General features: G+C 39.7%; 1 protein-coding gene across 1 annotated transcript in view; it reads right to left on the bottom strand.

Annotated features, from left to right (window-relative positions):
* ZFHX3 (zinc finger homeobox 3) overlaps positions 1-21,933 on the bottom strand; it is a 683,250-nt gene that overhangs the window by 445,881 nt on the left and 215,436 nt on the right. The window lies entirely within an intron of this gene.

Genomic DNA, 21,933 nt, shown 5'->3' with positions numbered 1-21,933 from the left:
CTGTTCTGCTCGGTGCCCGGAAGGTGACATTGCTACACAGCAACTGGTGATACGGGACAGCAGACCTGGCCGGAGGAGCAGCGCCGTGGTCACGGCCTGGCAGTCTAAAGGGACATGAGGAACTGAGTTCAGCCTCGCAGGCTCAGGTTTCCCCTCTTTTCCTATGACGAAAGCCAAACTCAGCTCAGGTTAGACTACGAACACAAGGTGGGTTTGTGCTCACCATAGTTTTGAGTTTACGCTCAGAAGACGCTGTGGGCATGGCCATACAGAGTGCTGGTCTCCAAACACCTTGTGTTCCTGCCCTCATATAAAAGGCAAATCAGCCCAAGTTACTTCTGTAATCTCTACTTCTGCACAGAAAAAACAACGGGGAACTGCCAAGCAAACAGAGCCCTTCTTTCTACTCCTTAATCCATTGATACAGAGATTGAAAAACACGAACCAAATTGTAATGAAAGCTGCAGATGGAAGAACACCTTTGAAGAATGCACCAGTTAATATTTTCAGGAAGATAAGGCCCAAGAGTCAATCATTATAAACCATACGAAAGAGGCACTAAATATAGATTATATGACTCTCCTCCTTTTGTGTGTCAAAACAGTATTTTACTTTTCTTTTTAAATCTGCCGATCAGGGCAAAACTAATCACCAAAAAAAAGTGGTTTACCTTTCAAACATCTGTCACATCTTAAAATTGCCCATGTCAAATAGACAGAATAGGGGTACATGGACAGTTTTCACAGATTCCTGGGCTTGAAAATTAAAATATACAGATAATAATAAGAATTGAAACATCCAGTGAGTAAATTTCTTCTCCCTGGAAAAGACTTTGCAGAGGAAAAGCAGCTTCAAGCAGTAAGCAGACACATTATATTTCCTTTTTAAAAAGTTGAGAACAGATTGCAGGGTTTGCAAGATAAGACGGTCCAAAACAGGTACGGCAATCTTAAACAGTCCGAACACATCTTGTTGTCTCCAAACATTGAACTGTATTAGATTACAATCTCAATTAATATCTGAGATTATTTCTAACAGTGAAAAGTGACATCACTGGCAACTGACATAATAGCACGCTGCTCCAGGGCGAGGAGCTGTCTGCGCTGGGCTAGGTGCCTAGAATTTCCCTACTCCTCTGACCTTAGCTGTAAAAAATACTGTTACTCTTCTCTGATGTCTCCTGAACTGAAGGAGAGAAAAATAGAGAAGGAGAAGGAGGTCACTTGTAATGGGAGGCGTTTCCACCAGGCAGATACCAACACAAAAACAGAGCAGGGAGCTGCACACCACAGAAAATGAGTCTTAAAATACAAACAAACCAAACCCCAACAGGATGAAGGATCAGAGAGGTTTAAATAGATTAGGCAACCACAGCATAAATGAAAATCTAATCCTCAAAAGTGGTAGAGGGAAAAGGAGACAGGAAAAAAGCTTAAATATGGAAGGCAAGACTGGAAAGCCAAGGGGTAGTCTCTGTGGAGCTAGATACAGGATCCAGGAAGCAAAGGGAAATGAACCAAGAGAAAAGTAGAACATCTAGGATAGTGACTTTGAATAAGACACATCTGGATTAGAAAAACAAATGAATGTGATGGAGGATAAGCATGCTATATAGTTCCACTTAGTGGGAACACCTGACTTCAGCACGGCTTACCACCACGTCCCACAGTACCCAGTGCAACCAGCAGTGCCCAAGCAATGCCACCTCCAGCTGCGTACCTGAAGAGCAGAATACCTTCAGGAGCGTGAACCGCTATCCAGTTCTCCTCTCATTAATGTGTACTGAAATGAATAGTGATCAAGAACTCTCCTCCACATCGACAGCCATATCCCTCTAATGATGTGGAAAATACCTTCCAAAAGAATTTCTTAGATACAATGAGGAAAGCTACTAGATAATGCTCCATACTATTACCACTCACAGTTAAATACAAAAACACATAACACTGCCCCAAGGTCATTATCTATTTGCTGGCTCTGCAGCAAAAAAAGTCTTATTGCTACTGAATTGTTCTTTCAAAAATTTTCAGTAACTGCTAAGATTATATACTGCTACACTCTTCAGTCAACACCAAAATATTTCTGTAAGCATTGTGACCCTGAAAAACTTTGATTTTAAGTAAATTAAAGGACAAGGATAACGATAACTTGAATATTCCTATTATTTTTAACATGCCAGAACACGTGTAAGTTACCAAAATGCAGTAAGTCATATGAATCAACCGTTTTTGAGTTCTGAGAATTTTTGTGGGTAGCATAATACGGGAACACAAGAAGGGTTATAAAATCTAAGACCATTCAACGACAGCTTGTGGAAAGCTTCCCAAATTACTTGTCCACGTGCAATGAAACAATCAGCCACATGACGAAAGATTTTACTAAACATGAAATAAATACAAATGGTTATCTAGTTACATTTATGCAGCAAGTATGTAAATGTGCTTGTCTACATTCACAGCACAGTTTCTTGAAAACACCAGTCTCGGATACAAGCCACTGACATTACGGTATCATTAGCTGAAAACTTAAAGGGAACGTACACGTACTGACTAATACTGCATAATTAAAAAAGAGTTGGAAAAAAGAAGACAACCATTTCTATAGATTCCTCTGTTACAGGCTCCACAGGTTCTCCTACTGCAAAGAGGTGAAGGCTCCACTACCAGCGCTTCACAAACACACACGCCCGAAGAACACCACAACATCAACGATTCACAAAGGCGGCTGCAACCCGAGGCTCCCAGGATCCCTGCCTCGCCCTTCTCCCTCCTACACTGCCTCGCTCTAGGTAGTAGCGTATGGCCAGGCGCAAACAAGATTTGGTGTTAACAAATGAGAACTAATAAACCAGCAGACAGCTGATACAGCGGTGCATCTACAACAAGAATTCTGCAGCTACCTATGTTATTTCTGCCACAGTATTGTCTGCCTAACCTTGAATTGCAAATGCTCACCTGAATGTAGCAAGCAAGCATGTCAATGCAGACCATGCAGTAAAGATCTATAGCTCTAAGCTGTCCCACCTTCATGGTGAACTTCTCAACTCACAAATCAATAAAATATTAAGTAATAAACAATGAGCCAGAAATATTCTTAAAAACAAACAAACAAACAAACAAAAAACCCAAAAAAACCCCAAACCACCTTTATTCAGAACTGTGAATCATGGAGCCCACACATTTTCCAACATAAGTTCAGGAAATAGAACTCTCATTAAAGCTTTAGCCAAAATTTCTAATTCATCAAAGGACCATGTTCTGAATACCAATGAATTTCATGAAAAAGAAGTGTTTTTTTCTTGTCTGCATGTCTGTAAAATATCTCTTAGGTTACAAAACCAAATCTGATGACACTGAAAAGTCTTTCAGGAACAAAGACAGACGAGTAAAACAACCACCAGATCTCTTTAATTCCATGCAAAAGTGTCAACAGCAAAATCGCTGCATCTCTTCCATAGCAGAATATTAAATAGTTCATTAATATCCATTTTCCCTTCTTCTCTTTTCCGAGGCTACTAAAATTGTTTCTGTTTGATTTTACATGAGTGAGACTCCTCCCAAATGAAACAGGTACAAGTATCTTGAAAGAACATTCAAGTGTACATCATTCAAGACCTTGGCAGCCTCTATCTCTGTGAAACAACAATAGCATCCCACTAATAACAATGACTTGCTTAACTATTCATTTTTGTAAATAATGGAACTGAAAATTATCTAGTGATGGATTTACACTTTTACAATGCATCTCAGGGATGAAAATGAATAGGGACGAAGAAATTATGTATATTACAACGGGTGACACACCGAACTTAAGATTCTAGCTAGCTCCACAGAAGAACACAAGCTGGAAAATGTGGCACTAGAATTTTTAGCATTTTACCTTTGTCTAATACTACTTTGAGACATCCTATATGTATTATTTGTATTATAGTAGCACTTAAAGACTCCAATTAAAATCCAAACACCATTATATTAGGCAGAAATAGTACGAAAATGACAATAGGTGTCATAGCCATTTTAATTCCAAACAACCACAATAAATCACCTATTTCTCAGATATGCCTTCCTTTATATTGTGGTTACCCACAGAATTTCACATATTCGTTCTTATATTCAGGGGGAGCACTAAAAGGATTGCCTAGGCAGTCTTTTCAGCCTTTTTTTATTTGAAAACCATATTAATATTTCTAGTGGAGGCACACGGCCTAGCGAGCGAAAGCCTACCGACACAAGGCTTGTTTTCCTTCACCACCTTTCCTGAGAAGCAGCCCATGGAGGCACAAGACCCTGTGGACCATGAGCTGAAAAAGCCTGCTCCTCTGAGCTATAAGACTGCAATTTTACAGAAAATATATGCGTTTCGATTTCCTTCTCATTGCTCCTCCTTTTTAGCGAATGCCTTCTTTTATTTTACCTTAAGTACTGCCGTACTAAATGTAGCGATTTACTCTAGTCTAGGCTATCATTTTACTATTAAGATATTTACATGCTGAAAAACCTAAGTCTGAGAACCAGGTATGGTCTATTAGAGCGTTATTTTGAGCTAGAGATGCACCTGGCATACATGTCTAGCCAGCTGGGTAACTCAGCACCGTTTGTTTTGACTGAAAGAAGAGGACACCGCAAATTAGCGTAAATATTGACAAAAAAGATGGTTTGGAGGCAGGAAACTAACAAAGGTGACAACTTTTCTGGTAACAACAGAAAACAAACAAAAAGTTTCTATACAAAAAAGTTAACAAACATTACTTTGTGTTTAAATAACAAACGGGAAGTGTTTACCCTCTGACTATTAGTTCTCTAGTAGGGTGTTTATTATAAACAGTATTTCAAACACAGGACTTTAAGAGACAACGTATAAATATTTTAAATGGTAAAATATAGGTGTTGGCTTTTTTTGTACTGTGTCCAGAAAATTTGCACAAACACATCAAATTCTCCACCTAGGGAATTTACTTTATTGTTAAGTTTGCATTTAAAACAAATGTACATGACCTATTTTGGGGCTAATATAACTAAAAGGAACCTATTTGTTGTTTATTATTTATAGAAGATTCACTTCAGATTAGGCCTTTTGCAGACATGTGTATCTGTGTGGCATCATAAAGCGTCTCCAGATATCCCCCAGCACTAAAACAGACGAGGAAATGACAAGTTAGGATGTATCCCAGTACACACAGTATTTTATAAAAGCCAAGATTAAAAGCTGTTTTTTTCCTCTTCAGAAAGGCCACATGAAAGAGCTAGTACCATGGCTAATGCATTGACCTTCTGTGTCTGATAATGACAAGTTCAAGTTCCCAGAGTTGGATAAGATGTGGAACTAAAGTAAGTGCACTCAAGCAACGAGTTCTCCTGCTCTGTTAGAATCCTAGTCACAAAACTAGCCCTATAGAAAGAAAGAAAGAAAGAGTTTAATTTTTTTATATATATAACCAAGGAGTTTTTCTACACCATCAGCAGGTCTCATAACTACTTTCTTCAGAGTCTTCAATCTAAGGCACTGATGGTTTCTTTCACTTTTTAATAGCAAACTTGAAATTCTTTCATGTGAGTAAATGATGTCAAATTTATGAAAACCAGAGATGTAAAATTGCTGCTTGTGTCTAAAATTTCACATTTTCAGCTTTTTTCTTGTAAACAGAGAAAGAGTAAAACATAGCAAAATCATATATGTCATATAAGAGATACGACATCTCTTCACAACCTTGCCTTCCAAACCGCCAGGAAATCAGAAATGCATTTTTATACCACAAGCGGACTTCTTAAAGTTAACTCCTCTGGAAATCTAGCATCTGCCTTTTGTTTTCAAAGAAGGACAGCAAAAGTACATCAAGCATTTCTTCCTATCATCAACTAGGAAAAACCACCTTGACCTAAAGCCTTTATTCCTATCAGTCATTAGTTCTGTACAATTTTGCAGGTTACAGTGTCTGGAGCTCTTCAGGGCAGAATAAAACTCCTTCGCAATGCTGCCGGCATGACTGAGGCACAGCAAGGAAAGCTGCTGCCATCAAACGAGGCACCAACAGCAATAGGTTAGAGAGATAAGGCAAATAGAGCTTGACTAAGGAAAGTCCCTAATAAAGCTTCTTTTTTTCTAAATTACTGGTACTACTAATAATACATATTAGGACGTACTACTAATACATACATATGACTGTTTTAGCACATTTTATATTTTCAAATATTTATATTTCAAATTACACAGACATATTACAAGCTTTACATCTTTGTTTAAGTTACATAAGACAAATAGTAAAGGCTAAAAAAAAATGCTAGGACTCACGTTGGTGTGAATCAACATGTGCATCATCAGTTTTTAATCATCAGATCATACCCAGTATTTTACACTCAAAGATTCCTGACAGGACTGGTTGCGATCACAAAGGGAACAATACCATTCCAAAAAAGATTCCCTTTTAAATTTGGCTCTTGAAATAGTATTTCTAATTTCCTCCTTCTCACCCTCAATTTGAGCTCATCTCAGAAACAATAATTTATTTAGAATGAGAAATTAATCTTAAGCATCTCCGAAGTCTTGGGTTATTCCACTCCAGTAAATTTTCACAGATGGAAATTTTTGCTTTTCCTTAGAAAACAGTGATATTAAATAAAAAAACCCCACACAACTGAAAGAACACTAACGTTTCTAAAACAAGAGCTTGAGCTGAAGTTAAGAAATTGCCATAATTAAACTTGTCCAGGAAGACAGATGAAGGTCAAATATGTCTATTAATTGTGGGTATCCACTCTAAGTCACCTTAGACATGATTTTTTTTCTTGAAGCACGCAGCATTTCATAGCATTTAATATGTTCCTAGAACGGTTTTTAGTAGTTCCCACTGCGGCTGTGGTTTTTCACCACTTCTGCAAACGGAACACCACACGTCAAAGCTGAGCGCCCAGACTGCGGAGCGGGCGCAGTTAGCGGTGTCTGCGCCAGGGTTAAATGACTTCACCAGCACCATGTCAGCAGCTTCTTGCAGAGGCAGAAAAAAATTTCCTATTTTTTAGAGAGGCATTTATTTGCTTTACTCATTGAGTCCACACTCTCTTTCCTGTGCGCTATATTAATTTCAACTTCTAGCACTCACATAGCAGGAGCCCTCTGCAGGAGCAAACTCCTTTATAAAACTGAATCACCGCTGTGACTTTCTCTGTGAACGGACTGGATGTCTGGGGACCCAGCAAGGCCCCCAATGGCGCAGAGGCTCACCTGCGAGCAAAGCATTGCGCACACGTGTGCCTTGAAGTAATGTCAGAGCTGGGGGTCACAGGAAAAAAAGGGAGTAAAGCTGGCACCAAAATGGCCTCATTTGATGGTTTAAGTTAAGGGAGCCAAAATAAAAACAAAGGGCATCAGTTTCTGGCTGAGGCACACAAGGCAGGGCACCATGATAGCCCTCCGCCTGCCACAGGGGCCACGGCCTGTCACGGGCCCGCGGCCTGCCGCACCTCACACTCAGTGAGGGGAGACGGGGCAAAGCGCGGTGGGCCGCTGGTGGCAGCCTCGCCTGGGGATTTTACCACGTGCGAAATGGCACTCTGCTGAAATAAAAGAATGCATTCACACTTTGTAACACATTTTCTTGGGGTTTTGTTACATCCCTCGCTACTTCTAATTATCAAAGAGACTTTCTTTCTAAACAAAGGCTGCTGCTTCTTCATCCAAGAGCGACGTTAAGATGCTAAATGAGGTATACGATCACAGCGCCTTGGCAAACAAAAGGATAAGTCAAACACAGGCACTTGTGATTTCTCTGCTGGATCAAGGAGAGGGAAGGGAGTTACAGAGAAGAAAGCCTAGATTTCAAACAAGTGTTTCCATAATCAACAGTTACTGCAAGCAAGGTTCAGAAAATTACAGGGAAAAAAATCTTTTTCTGTAAATATCCCTTGTTGTTTTCTTCTTTGTTTAAGGTGAAATATCTCTTTTTTAAAGTATCAGTCTTAACCTTTTCTTTTTCAGGTTAGCTTAGAAAAAGGAAAAGAAAAAGCTAACCTTGATTTTTTTTTTTTTTTAATTTGACACAATAAACTATGAATAGTTCCTCTGAAAACGCTAGAGCCTGTGATGTAACTTCTTTACTTAGATAAGTTCTGAACTGTCCGTTATTTACACAGAAGCCAGAGAATAATTTGTGCTATTAAGAAAAGCTTTTTTTTCCAAGACATACATTATTTGTTAACATTCCTAAATACTCATTATGTGAACACACAGTCTTTAAAAAGCTTATTGCTTTCTCATTAAATTTGGATATTTTGGGAAGAATCTGTGCACCATGCTAAATAAATAGATACTTGGATAATTAAGTTAATGTTTAAAATTCAAATAGTATCCGTCTTTAGAAAAGTAGTTACTTCCTTTCTCCAGCACTGCCTTCTATTCACCCCCCTCAGCGTTTTTGTTTCCACCGAACTACTACACCTTCTCCATCGCAGAGTCCATTCTGATATGTGTTCTGAGTTTTTGAATCCTCAGCAACCCTGTTAGAGGGAAGATGAGAGAATTTCGCCCATTCAGTATCTTTCTGTTCTTCCCTCTCTAATTTCCAAGGCAACGTTTGCCACACATCATAATATTTTTCTTTCTGTCCTCCTCTCCTTACATGCCCTGCTGTTTGTGACATAACACTTCTTTGGAAGCTATTTGCGTACAAAATACCTCTGATGTTTAATGATTACAACTTCAGTTTACATATTAGCATCTGCGGTACAGGAAGCTTAAGCCATGCTACTTGAACATGGTTGAAGTTGAATGATTTCAGCTGGATAACGTGGAAAAGATGCAAATATATTATTTGTCCTTTTTATTTATTATTATTTTCTTTTCCAGTGGAAGAAGGTTAACTTTATTCATTCTTCTTAGCCTTTTATATGGTGATGTCGGACAAAGTCACTGTGTATCTTTAAGTTCCATACAGAGTATTTTTAAGTTGCATATTCCTTCCCATCTTTCTGCGATATGGAAAATGTCACGTTTTGCTTAGACACAATTTCAATACTTTTATTTATTTCAGAGGGTGCTTAAGTACATTTATTTTAATCAGGTTCTTATTTGCCTTCAAAGTAACTACAAAAAATTTAAGTATCAGAAGGCTTGATACTGCGCCTTAATCTGAGTGTAGCAAAATCCAGGTGGCGATCTTCAAACCCACACACTAAACTTGCATATTGACTTTCTATGACTATACAAAATTCAAGTAATTGCAGACAAAAAAAAAAAAAAAAAGTATTTTTTTAATAACTCAGGCCAGTGAATAAACAATTTGTAGGAACAGCTGCTGAATTTGCACAAGCAAATCATGTTTAAAAGGCAATGTCTGAACCTACGTCCTTTCCTTAAAGTCATTTTTAATGAAAATTAGTTCTTCCTAACCTGAAAGGTGGCTTTAAACCACCTACGAGCTGTTAGCCGTCTGTATACACTAGCAACAGATTTTTACTGCCAGAGAATAGCAGGTCAGAGAAGGCTTCTGTTGTCAGATCAGTCACTGACTACCTCAATTGCCTTTGGCAAGTCATTTAACCTTTCGGTATTAATGTTTTCCTGCCAGTAGAACAGTTCTTCATCACGGTAGGGAGAAGTTTAGCCTATTAATTAATAAAAGTAACTATAAAAATGCTCCTTCTGTAATTCCAATGTCTGTCTGCTCTACAGAATACTACTAAGAAACACTCTGCACATTAGATAGAAATGAACTTTATAAGTGGGTGCTATTTCAGAGCAGATTTCTACTGTACACACTTTAATGACTTCACAAATTATGAAGAAGAACAAGGCTTACAGTTTTCTTGCAAGTTGTGAATAATAACAAAAAAAGAAAAGCAGCGGTCTTTGTCTTGAAGTGACAACTTGTATGTTTTAGAATACTTCCATAAGTTTTAATGAGTTAAATGATTTAATAATATATATAGTGTGAAAATTCTCTCGATCTGAAACCTTATCTGCCATGTTTCAGCCTAAAACAAAATTTTACTGCCTACATATAAAACCCTGGAAAATGGAGCTTATAAGGGAAATACTGACAGAACATTAGCTACACTGTAGCGTGCTAACGGGTACCACTATAATACAGTCTATTCCAGAATAATTTTTCTTTTTATTATTTCATTAAGTTGTATCTCACTAAAGTTCCTCCTAGGATCTCTCTACAGCACCAAATTTTTCATTGAGAAAACTATAAATCATAGGCCTAAATTACAATTTAATTATAAACGCCTTCCCTTCTAATGCTGCCTGGGACCTTTTACCCTCCTACATAATTCTAAAAAATGACCCCTGTCATAATTTCCTTCACTAGAATAATATGCAGAGATCTAATCCTGAATCCTGCTGTCTTATAATTTAATATAAGAGGTAATTATTATTCAAAAGATAATGTTGCAGATATTGAAAATATTCTGAAGTTTAAGTCTAAAAAAAACCTTGACGTGGTATCTAAAAACCTCTTATTTGACTCTCGCAGAAAAGGAAATAAATAAAAAGGTTTTAAGACTTTATGCAAAATGCTGGAGGTATTATTTGTAGCTAGAATTTGTCTGCTATAATTTCTATAACCTTTGAACTACAGAGAAAACACACACACACACACAGCAAAACCAGGAAGACACCAGATCACTTCTTATTGATTTCTGCTTTTTGCCATAGGTTAGACAGAAAGTTCTAGATTGCTGCTATCCAGCTGAAAAATATTTTAGGTGGCTCCACATTTCCGAATGCAAGGAAGCATACGTAAGCCAAGGTCAAAAGAAAAAGAAAAAAAAAAAGAAAACAAAACCAACCAAAAATCTTCATAAAACCTTCTTCGTACACCTCAAATTTTATGTTAAATCTATCACAAAGACACTGTTATATGTATCCAAAACATTCCTGTAAAGGAGAAGTTAAATAATATCAAAACCTTAAGGCATTAGTACATTTTTCCCTAAGTCAGAAAAGCAAGGAATAACACCATTATGTCAATTCATCTTGCACACGAGACAGTGAATTTAATCTCGTACCAAGAACACAGCTATTATTGCCTGTCTCTATTCACTTTACAAAGAAAGACTTTGACCTTACAGCCCTTTTTTCTAAAACTAGGATTTCATCAATTAAAACCTGTTTTCTTTTTAGCTAACCCTTATGGTATGCAAGAATATCTGCCAGAGAAGTGAACTGATAGCACAGATGGAGCAAAAGAAGGTTAGGACGAACATAAGGAAAGAGAATTAACAGAAAGAATCTCTGAAGTACAGTAGAATAAAATTCACAGAACAACTGGAATGTTTTTTCTGTTCCAAATTCAGGGAGCATGCCCCATTTTTTCAAGTAAATGAGATCTCAAATGAGCTTCATTGCTTCCAACCATATACAGCTCCATCAGCAAGAACAAATAAAATACCGTAACTGACAGATTCAACATCCTGAAGAGGTAGAGGCCAGTGAGGTTATCAGAAAATGGGGTTCACAAGAGGTAATTATAGCCCATGCTCACCCTTCTTAGGTGAGGCAGAACATCACTATACAGCTCAATAAAAAGCAAACTATATAGTGCAGAAGCACCAGTTTACTACCCTCTTTGTTTTTGCTTTGGGAGCAGTTCATTTAAGATGTAATAAATTGAAGTTTTTTTCCTGTCCTTCCATAAATCTAGGGACAGTGCAAATGAGGTGTTCCTCATTATGAACAAAAGAAAAGGGGCTCCCTAGATAGTGACACGAACTGGTAGCATTAAAGCACTCATTAAAAGGAGCCCTGTTCTTTTTTGGAATAAGGAATATTACTTAATAGCACTCGAAGCATGGTTCACTTCATATTGCTGAAGTGAGCTTTTGGGGGGCAGTGAAGAGGAAAAACGGGAAAGTCCATAGTACCACAAACATAATAAAAAAGAGAGATGGAATTTTGCCTGTAACAAATTAATAATAAGTAAGAAAGTGTCATTGACTGCCTCTAACTGTACAGCTTCATGCAACAGAAAGATTTAAGGATCTCAGGGGACTGATGGAAGATGTTAGACTATACTTTTAAATGAACAAACAAAGCCAGACTAGATGGGCACAGGTAGACTGAAAAAGATCGCCAGTAGATGATTTCCTAACTTGAGGATCCAACAAAACACAAAGCTTACACAATTTTGAAGGAATCCTATTATTAGCAAATCAGAACGTGTTATTGTGATAGGGAACATACAGCACCAAAAAGGACAGAGCAGAGCAATAATTTTACATTTCCATTTCCAACAAAAATCTCTCCGCCACAGCAGTGGCGAAGGTTTGGACATTTAGACAATCTGAATTTCATCTCTTTGGGGATTAGTCAGAAGAGAAAATGCAGTTGTAGAATACCTCTGTTCACTATTTTCCATGCATGATGGGAAGTTATGCGCACCAAAAAACTGTGTGGGAAGTACTACATGTAAGACACGAAGCACTCCAAGAAAGAGCAACGGCTTCGCCCTGCTGGCACCCTGTCTCACATGGGTCCATCCCAGACACTTTTGAAGAAGGCAGGAAATGTTTTGGTGGTTACCTCTGCATCTTCATTCTACTCTGTCATCAAATGCCATTCCACTTCAGAACCTACAGGACGACTATGCCTGAAAGAAAGCATATTGGGGCTTCTTGTTGGAGCCAGTGTTCAGCAGGAAGATTTTGCAGGGTTTTGTGGTTTGAACCACATCGGATCCTCCTGACTGACCTCAGAATTCAACGGGGAAAAAAAAACTCTGAAGAAGAGCTGAAGGTCAGAAAATAACGTGAATATGTGGAAGCAACAATTGGACATCTCTAACAAACAAGCTTTTTTACTTCCTTTTGCAGTGCCAGTGAAACCCCGCACTCATGCCCCTATTCAGAAAGGAGAACAAGGAGGATTAATTGAACAGGTATTAAGGCTGTTGAAAGTGCTTTTGTTACAAGTCAATCACATAGTCAAAACCTTGATTAACCTAAGAGCTTTGCCTGAGTCAGAAGCGAAAAACCGAGTTTACATGAGTATTACATTTACATTACATGTACGTTACGTTTACTTTAGAAATTACATTTTTAAAGAGCTATTGAAATAAGTAGAAAAACCACAGATTGTGTTTCTGACATAACTTCTCTTTTTGCTGTTTCTGCTTGACGCAGATAGCCATCGGTGCGTGCGTACTGTCCAGGCTGGGGTACCGCACCACCGGTACTATTTAGCAATGACTTCTGAAACTCTGTTTTGTTTTGCTTTTGTTGTTAGCCTGTCTGTACAGCAGAGACAATGCTAGTAAACACTGCAAAGGATCTGGACATGAGTTCTTTATCTTTACAAGGCAAACTTATTTCATGCAAATAAATTTTATTATTTATGCTTTTGACAATTTTTTTTCTTCTTTTTCACCAAATCCACTTTATTGTTCATCTGTAGTTTTATACACGGTAAAATAATTTCAGTTCTCAAAGCAGAAAGATGACATAAGGTTTGAAGCCATCTTCAGGGCAGTCGGCCAAGAAACTACTAACAGTCAACGCATTACATTTTTTGTGCACATCACAAACTTTCCGTAAGAAGATCTTGTAGTTGTCCCTACAGAATTTCATTTGGTTTTTGCCAAGCCATCACCTCCACCGGTCAGATTATTTTGAATCGTACTCCAATCATTGAACGTACCCAGTATCTCAGTTTTCTGTTGTCTGAAAGCCCAGTAAATATATTTCCTACTTTGCGATTCAGCTCATTAAAGCAAACACTGCAATGACCCAGGGTCAGGGCAGACCCCCGCCAAACCTCATTTTATACCTTCTTCCATTTTGACATTGATAAGTATGCCCTAAATATGTTCTTCAGCCAGTTGTATACCTACACTCATCTAAACCACATTTCCTTAGCTTGCTTATAAATAAAGAAGTCATGTGAGGCAGTGTCAAAAACCTCCCTAAATCCAAGATATATGACATCTACTGCTTCTTCCCCGTCCCCACCTGTTACTCTGTCGCAGAAGTGGTGTTGGTCAGACAATATTTTTTCTGACAAATCTGTGCAGGCTGTTTGTTATTCATTTTCTTGTCATCTTCGCAGTGCTTGGAAATAGTTTGATTATTTTTTCCTGAATTTTTGCAGAAATTGGAGTTCAGCTGACTGGTCTATAACTCCTGTCTAAGCTCCTGTTTAAACTAAGGACAATACACCATCTTCCAATATTTCACCTTCCCTGCACAAATTCTCAAAAATAGACACTGCTAGTTCTGAGTTTATTTTGGCTCTACATGTTCCTTTAATGAGTTTTGAAAGCCACGGTTCTGACAGCAGCTATCTTACACACTTTAACCTGTTTCTTCTCTATTCAGGACTAAGATCTTATCCATTTGGCAACGGCATCAATTATGATAGCTGCCGTCTTATAGATGACCTTTAATAGAGAAGGATACAAAAACATTTGGCTGTCTCACAATTATCTTTTGCTCTCCACTGAATGGTGATCCTACGCTTTTCTTTATTTTCCTATTCCTGCTATTGTTCTTAGTATCATTATTTTTGCTATTTTGATACATCTTGCTAGCTGCTTCTCGTTTTATGATTTGGCCTCTCTGATTTTATCACAACCTGCTTCTGCTATATTTTTATGCTCACTCTCAGGAATCTGCAAGGTGGTTTCTTATACCTTGCATCCCTCCTCTGCACTAGGATAGTTTGCACTTTATAAAAAGATCCCATTTATGTAATTATAATTGTCACGTTAGGTGCCCGAGATATTCACTGTCACTGATTAGTCTTAGCTTTTAATTGCACGCTGAACTCAAAAACTTGCTACCCTTTTGCTTACGATGTCCCGAGCAGTTACGTCTTAACCTTCTGTGTTCCTTTTGCGTACTCATTCTACAAACACAGTAGCATACATCGCAGCAAGAATTTAGTTCCTTACGCTATTAAGCACATAGGGGACTAAAAATATTTTCATGTTTCTCCTGCCTGTAACTAGAGGCCGCAGTGAAAGAGGAGAGAAAAAAATCAAGCAAAAGCTTGTATACTTTGCTGACGGTAGCGCTCCTTTATTCAGGGGTCCAAGAACATCCATCCTTCCAACTTTGCAAAAATACTTTTGCAGAGGGAACCCAGCCCCAGCACATTTTCTCTCGCATTTAATAGGCCACTTTAAGAGCACGTTTACTTAGTCCTCATCAAACAAGGATAATTGACAGCTTTCCACCCCTAGCATCCCCACTCTGAGAAGGCAGTTTCCCCAGGAGCCGCCTTGTACAACCTCAAACACTTTATTACTGGTCAATTTGGGTTTCCTGCCCACTGTAAGTGGCAGTGCTGAGGGTCTCTAACTCTCTCTTGTCTCGCTAATCAATATAAGCAGTCACTTCCACAGCATTTCCCTGCTACTCAGCAAGAAGGACGACAGAGACTGCCATGGGTTGTAAATAACTGAATAGGTTTAGTGTTACATCAGAAAGTCGAACTTCAGAAACAGGAGGCGGCTTTTATTTTGGACTTTTTGGCTTCTTTTGAGATTGTCTCTATTTTAATTCTTTCCAGTGACAGCAAAGAAATGCAGGTGGTCCGATGCCATTCCTGATAACGGCCTCCTCGGCAGAGAGGCCAACTCGTGCCCCGGGCGCAGGGGGTAGCAAACGTCCCCGTCAGCAGCACACGTGGCACTGTGCTCACTGAAGAGAGCGACAGAAAAATTCTATAAAGTGCCAACCGCAGCTTTACAGTCACCGTATTATGGGTATGAGAAAGTCAGGATTAAGCAATTATTGCCTCGAACTCACGCAGTAAAATTTGTTTATGAGGTAAATTTTAACAAGAAACAAACAGTTAGTGTTGTTTATAAGCAAACTCAAGCTGTAAAAACCAGGGAATGCTTTGTAAATACCAGTCCACGGGCCAGGTGAGGTCCTGGAGGGAAGCTCCCCGCTGTTTGCAGCTGGCTCTCCCGCACGCAGAATGTGACCAGCTCCAGCGGCCAGGTGAAATCAAAGCCGGTGCCAGCTTTGCCCAAGGAGGGCACAGTGGCAAAGTCTCCATTTGTTCATAACGACATTTCTTCTCACTGGTCTTCCCTTCCACTGCACGGAACGATCTCCTCGTAACGTCCATATGAAAAATGGCCACAATGACTACTGAAAAGCTAAATCCACTATCTAACAGCAAATAACGTCAAAAAGACTATGCTAAACACAAGACAACAGAGTGTTGTATTGTGTACAACAGACTATTTTGATCTAAATGATCCCCAAATTCAATTCACATTGGTTTCACGCTGCCGTCTTGTTTAATAGGAAATAGCCATATTCTTACCCAGCACTGCAACATACCTGCTCTTTTAATGAAATTAATTCATTAGGTAGGGCCCCAGGAAGGTCCGAGACTTTGTGATCTCCCTACAGTGCACTATGATCACACCATTAAGACGAATGCCAGCGCAACAACAGGGAGCAGCGACTCAAAGCTAATTTCCACTGGCAGGGTGGCTTGAGATAGAGTATTTTCCCTTCCAGCCTCTCAGGGATGCTGCAGGTGACGGTTGGGCTCCGCTGCCTGAACTGCGTGGAGACTAAAGACCAACGCCTGCAAAGCCACAGCCAAAGACTGGTGTGTATTAGAGGGTCCACGCTGGAACACCAGGGACGCGGACCTACTGCCAAAGGAGTCACGCCTAGCACCGTACCTGCGGCTGGCTCTTTGCAGGACAGCCCTCCTTTCGCCTTTACGGTCACCCAAGTGTGCACACTAGTTGAGGAATATCGATGAATACTATTACTTTCATTAAAATCCTATGTACAATCACTTGGCATGCTGTGAGGAAGGAAATACACCTTAGCTGATCCAGCTTCACTAATCCATAACAACAAAGAAATAAAAAACCCGGGGAAAGAAACGTAACATTATTCTTTTGACTGCGCACACACACACACAAACCTTTAAAAGTGAATATATGCCTACTGCAAAGTACCGAGGTGAAAAGGGAGGTCTTACCATCCCTGTTCCCCCAGGATCTCTTAGACTGTGTGTGTTTCTGTGGTGGTTGGCTTGTGGTTTCGTTGTTCACTACAGTTTCCCAGAGCCCTATATTTTACTGAAACATAAGTACAGGCCCACCAATTCGCTGACAAGCTGATCTATTGGCTCTAGGACACTGAGGGGAATTATGCTCCTGCCGCCCTGATGCTCTCCTTTGTTTAGAAAAAGAAGAGAGAAAGCGAGAGAGTGAAAAAAAAATCCTCAATCGTTTAGTACAAGTCATTTTACATGCTGGGATAATGAAGTATAAAAATGCCTTCAAAGGACTGATTTCCTACTTTTAACTCACTACCAGCCGAGCTCTTTGTGAGGCCCTCTGGAACATGCATTCCCAGCCCCACTCAAACAAAAGAGCTGCGAATTCATTAAACTATTTAATTATGCCTTTTTATTTTTCTCCATTAGCAAGCCCTGCCAGTACAAAGTAAATAAAGCCACCATGGTCTTTCCCCAGCAGACACACTGACTGTTTTTATTCTTTATTCAGTTTACAATATAAAGGGCTATTTTTTCCCCCTCCTCCTATTCTTGGCTAGTTTCCTAATACAAGCCCTACAAACAGAAGCATCCAACTGTACATGCAGTGCATGGAACTAGAGAGCAGCAGCACTCAGCATTGCAAGCACATACCCTAGACAGCTTTCAAAGTACCAGCAGCCAACGGCAGCCAAACAGCACTTTACAGCCAGGCGCGGAAAAGATATTAGCTTTTTTTTTTTTTATACTCTAGTAAATTTGCTTTTTACATCTATTTCTTTTCAGAAGGGCTTGTTATTGAGCTTACTGTCCACAAATTCCATTGATCTCAGGCTGTGACTCAATCCATATGCTCACGCTTTGACACCAGCACAGCAAGCAAGCGATACAAATCCTGTTCAGGCTACAAACTTATTGATTTTATAGATTTCCCCCAAAGTTGTGATAATGATATATCATTGTTAAATTTGGTAGAACAAACTGCTTTCCCAATCTGTCAATGCGAGCATGAAAACCAATTCACAGCCTTGTTTAGAAGGCTTTCCCTTCAGAAGAATAACTACTGCTAGCGGAAGCAGATCACCAATACCCAGCCGCTGGCACAGGTTTGATGGATGTTACCTTTCCAGTTGCCCTTTCTTGACCTATAGCATGCTGGGTTCCCAGACTTGGCTCCTGGTTATGAGAACCACCCTGATTTTTCAGAAGCATTTTTCAAATTCATTATTTAAAACTTGCAGTATATGTAAACCATAATAAGAGCTTTTAAACATATTTCCTTTAAATATTTTAGATGCATTAAGACAACATGAAAATTATTGATTTTAGCAAATCATTTTTGCTTGTTCTATTCCTGTGCTCACATAAATGGCAAAGCTATACTTTTCCCTTCCATGAGAGGGAGACAGAATACTGGTCTGAAGAGGAGCGTCCTCCCTCCCTGCTCCATCACAGTTTCCCAACCTAACAACAGTGAGAACAAGGGAACACGCCGCTTCATAACAAATGGCTTCCACTGTGAAACACACTGGGGCATTTTCCTCATGGCTTCTCACTGCCAAAGTAGAAACTTGATCCGGCACTCATCTCCTAACCAGCCAAAGAGGGTTCCATTCCAGAGGTATTAGAAAAAAGAAACTCAAGCTGTTTCTCAGGTTCTGAGAACACAACATAAGAAGTTCATCAGTCCGTATGCGCTTAGCATGGGACAAAAAGGCACTCATCAAAAAAATGTCTGCATGGTGCAGAAGATGTACAAAAACTGTAAACAGCTGTTGTGTTTTTAACAAACCATGAAATAGCTCTAACAAAATGGTTTGCTGGAATTACAATGTATGCTTTCATTCACACATTCTCCTCAACCTCTGAGGCAATTATTAGCACTCCAAAAGGAGACTTAGAATTCATGAACAAAAAACTTGCCAAAGAAACTGAAACCAATCAAGAGGCGAGAATTACAATGTTAGAAAACAAAATCTAGGAAATCCATATGAGTAAATAATACCTCTCTTGAATACCTTTTCTTTTCCATCATGGCCTTTCTTTCTGTTAGTTATCCATCTTCGCTCGACATACATCTCTCTAGCACCGGAAAAGCAGCTTAACTCAACTCATCCGACATCATGCCACTAGTTCAACATGCCCCACACAGTGACAGCTTTACTACGTTCTCCCAAGTCTTGCTGCTGCCATCTCCCCATATCTGGCAACACACCCCTAAGCATTTAACCCTGTTCCTGGCACAACAGCTCGGAGACAGATTTTGAAGGGCTGAATGTCTCCCACCAGTGCCTCTCCTTTCACTTCTGATTTAATTCAAGGTGATAGATGATGAACTCTCTTACCTACTGTGGCTTTTTTTTTTTTTTTTTTAACTTGCTGAATGCCCTTTCCAAGTATGTCTTTCTGAAAAGTCTTTCTGAACTTCAGGGCACTTTAAATCAGAGTACCTGCCTGCAGTATCTCTTGTCCCGCTTCCAACTATGATAAGGAACAACAACTCCAATGTACTTCTCATTCATCTATGGTATTTTTGCTGGGTTTCTCACTGAAACAGAAATGCCAGGCTAAGAGAAAGGTGATAGAACAGCCCATTATCCAATTTTTTATCGTCACATTGCTGAGGAGCTGTGCTTCATGCCTCTCTTTCAGTGCGTAGGCAGGAAGGGGTAACGACGTCTTCACAAAAACACATTGTCTATTTGCTGGACAGAGGAAGTACTATCAATAGCGTACTAAGCATTCAACTATTTTTTGTTTGAAGAAAGTGAAGACCTTGACAAAGACAACTGTTATTACTAATCTCACTTCTGTGATGGAAGAGCTGAGACTTGGTGAAATTGTAGGACTTGCCAAAGGTCTCATATGAAACCAGTGATATGGTAATGCCCAGTAATGAAGATCCTCATTCCCAATGTATATGATATCCACAGCCATTCTGGATAACGTCAGCTTGTAGCTTCTTTCCTTAAGGACATTCACAAAGGGAACATCCTTGTGACGAAAGGCAAAGGTGCTGCAGGACCTACTAGCGGCCATCTGACATATTTCAGAGGAAGTGCAAGCACTTGCAAGCAAACCATCTTGCTCCGTTATCCTCGCACTTCCTCGCCATCCTTCTGTTCACGCGCTGCAACTTCACCGCACCTTCACTGAGTGTCTATGACTCATATTCCCCGTTATTCCTTGCTTACTAGACAAATGACGACTTTACCCCAGTCAGTCTGAGCAATAGCAAAGGTGTCACATGCTCCTCTGCTCATTTTCAGGTTACCTTTCATACCATGGTACATAATTTATATGACTCCACAATAGGAAAAATCTGCTCTTGGTACTCTGTGGAATTTCCACTCAGGGTAACACAACATCTGTGAGGATTAACAGAACCTCATGGTTCTAGATGATTAGAGAACTGCTGTCTGATAGAGAAAAATAAATAGGCAAGTCTCAAGGTATAATCAGAAGGTAAAGCCATCCAAAGAGCACAAGTACTTCCAAAAATTATCTTAATTCCTTCCTTGCCCCCCCCCCCCCCCAGCAACACATTTGGACAATTCACAGAATCTTAGCCTTCAATTAACATTTCTTGAAAAATAAGTCTTTTCTTTCTTGCATCCCACTCTTTCTCACTTTCCTCTCCACATGCTGTGCCCCCCTCCCCCCCAAAAAAAGAGAAAGGAAAAGGGGGGGAAGAAAAAGCCCTTCCTGATAATTGCACTGGTCCAAATGTGCAGGGGCTTTCATACAGAATGATGGCTTCCCTTGTCTCCTGCATTTGTTCATCTCCTTTGGGAGGAGCAATTTACAGAAAGCATTATCGATTTTTGCCATAATAGGTACAGAGATGCCTCACTGTCCCTGCTCAGCCAGCTCACTCTCTGCATCACAACTGTCAGGCCAGTTTGTGAAGCCCGTCATTATTTTTTTTCAAGTAAATCCATCACGGGAGTGGGGGAAAAGTGATGAAAATAAAATTATTTTCACCTTGCCATAAAAAAGAATGGCCATGTTCCCTAACAGAAATAAGTGCAAATGCTGTCAACTAAGAGAGCGGAAGGGAAATTCAAAGCAAATAAAAGCGGGCTGGGGGGGAGGAAGGAAAGGGAGGAGGGAGTGCGAGGAGGCATGGCAGTAGCTAATTTACTTTGAACACATTCTGGAATTTTCCTGTTAAAGCCACTATTTACAACTCTTCCAGTTGTTCTCCATGTTCTCATTTTTCTGGAAGCATTGAAATCTATACTTTATACAGGTATTTTCTTTGGCTTCTAGGGTGTTGAGGAGATTGCGGGTTTTGTGATGCAATTATTAAATATTATTGGTCTGCAGGATGAAATCTGCCTTTAAACCTCCCTCTGAATACAGACCACCCACCCGCCACCGAGATTACCAACGGCACTCCGCTCCTTTGTGCGCAGAACGCTTTGGGGTTTTTCTCCCACTCCCCGTTCACCGGGGCAGGCTGAGGCCACGAAACTCATTCTGTCCCTGATCAGCATGTGAATGTTGAGGGATACTTACTTCAAATATTTCTGAAGCTAAAAAAGCCTTTTAGAAATCACATCTAAAAACAATCAATCCCCCCCGCCCCTCAACTGCATTACTGACTCCCAGACAAGTCCTTTGGTATTCATCCCTCCTCCTTGATTAGTTTTTGCTGCACCCTTCATGTTGGTCACTTATCTCACATCTTGAAGGTCACAGTCTGTAGTACCCTATTCCAGTGGTCCTGGGTTGTTTTTTATTCCTGAAGACAGCCTTGTTTTGGGCTCAGAAGGTTTAATCCAAGAATTGGCTCTGGATCTAATTCCCAGATCTTCAGTTCATTAGCCATGAAAAGTGATAGCTGCTTAAGATTTTTATGAGACATTGTTCCAAAAGTGGACCACAGAAACGGCACAATTACCCAGCACATTGTACAAAGCCCTGGCTGCCTTTGGCACTGACACAAGGAGCTTGATA

This window comes from Nipponia nippon, unplaced genomic scaffold (assembly GCF_047370975.1).
Source record: "Nipponia nippon isolate SJK-2023a ecotype South Korea unplaced genomic scaffold, ASM4737097v1 scaffold_7, whole genome shotgun sequence".
In the NCBI taxonomy this organism is placed as follows: Eukaryota; Metazoa; Chordata; class Aves; order Pelecaniformes; family Threskiornithidae; genus Nipponia; species Nipponia nippon.
This window is presented reverse-complemented; position numbering and strand designations above follow the sequence as displayed.